The following is a 1,313-nucleotide window of genomic DNA, read 5'->3' as shown; positions in this document are numbered from 1 at the left end:
CCGCCCTCCAGCCAGCATGGGTCCCCCCCTCGGAGACACGCAGGAGCCTTTTAAATCCCCCCAATGTAAAGTCTAGGAAGCGCTGAGACGGCCTGCGCCTGCACTTTAAGCTGGGACATTTCTGGGCCTGCTGGATGCTGTCTAGGCACTTTCCATGCTCGGGGATGCCAGGCGGACGACCCTCATGGGATGGGAAGACCTGCAGACCCACCGGGACCGGGCGACAGCAGCGAGTGGAGCTGGATGGGCCAAAAGACGCTTTGCTGCTGCCTGCAGGAGCTGCTGTTAGCGCCTGCCGCTAGCACTCAGCTCCTTCCTCCCTACTGCACCTCCTGCAGCCTGCATGGACTCCTGCTCCTCCTCCTCTTCCTCCTCGCAGCAGAGCAGCCATCTGTGTCTCTTTAGTTTTCTTCTCTTTCAATCTCTTTGTTTTGTTCTGGGCCCCAAAGCAAGTGAATCGGTGTCCCAGGCGCGTGGGGCTCGTGTCCCTTTCTGATCCAAAGCACATGGGGTGCTCCCGGACTGAGGGGGTGTGTAGGACGCTCCAGAGAGACGCTGCCGCTGCCCTTCTGCCATTGTTGTGATTCTGAATGTATTGATTGTGCTCCATGCCGTGTATGACTTGATATTTTCCTCTGTCCTAAGCACTTTGAATGAGTTCTGCTCAACAGACTGTATATTTCATATTGTATTTATTGGAGTTTGCTCTCACCGCAGCCGCCCTCGGGGGCTGGCGGGTTTTGCTCTCAACTCTCTAGACGTGTGATAGATATTTATTGTCCATGCTCTTTTGTAAGGGGCTGGTATCTCTGCCCGGTGACCTGTGCTACTTTGTATGGTGCAAGTGTGTTAACAGAATAAATCTGTTGGATTAGTAGAGGTGTGAGTTCCTTCACTGCCTTAGCCTCTCCTGCTTCCATCCATGCTCCACCTGCATCCCATGCCATTTCTGTCTGTCGCCATGTCCTGTGTGCCCCTGCGGGAGGGGGGTCAGAGGTAGCCCTGTTCTGCTAGGACAGCTCTGCCTGCAGTTGTGGGGGGAGAGGACAGCTTGCTGGGGGTCAGGTGGTGGGGAGGCGGGGGCTGGAGTGTCCCTAGAGGGGACGGGCGAGATGCTGGCTGCTCCATGCGCTGGGAGACCTGGTCCGGGGGAGAGTGGTTTGTTCTGGTCTGGCAGCCCGCTGGGGATGGTGGGGCCGTGCGTTTCCGACTCCTGTGCCCCTGTCTCTAACAGGCCTGTGTTTCTTCTCTTCCAGTCTCGAAAGGGTGCGGACCCAGAGCGGGAGAAGAAGGTGCCGGAGTGTAAAGCGGAC

General features: G+C 57.2%; 1 long non-coding RNA gene across 1 annotated transcript in view; it reads left to right on the top strand.

Annotated features, from left to right (window-relative positions):
* LOC104618926 overlaps nucleotides 1-879 on the top strand; it is a 3,824-nt gene extending 2,945 nt beyond the window's left edge. The window contains exon 2 of the long non-coding RNA XR_738014.1: nucleotides 1-879. This exon is cut by the window's left edge and continues 61 nt beyond it. This is a non-coding gene — a long non-coding RNA (uncharacterized LOC104618926).
* The last annotated feature ends 434 nt before the right edge of the window (nucleotides 880-1,313 follow it).

The sequence above is a fragment of the Phaethon lepturus genome, unplaced genomic scaffold, assembly GCF_000687285.1.
Source record: "Phaethon lepturus isolate BGI_N335 unplaced genomic scaffold, ASM68728v1 scaffold31523, whole genome shotgun sequence".
Lineage (NCBI taxonomy): Eukaryota > Metazoa > Chordata > Aves > Phaethontiformes > Phaethontidae > Phaethon > Phaethon lepturus.
Note: the sequence above shows the minus strand (reverse complement) of the source record. Positions and strands in the feature narration are given on the sequence as shown.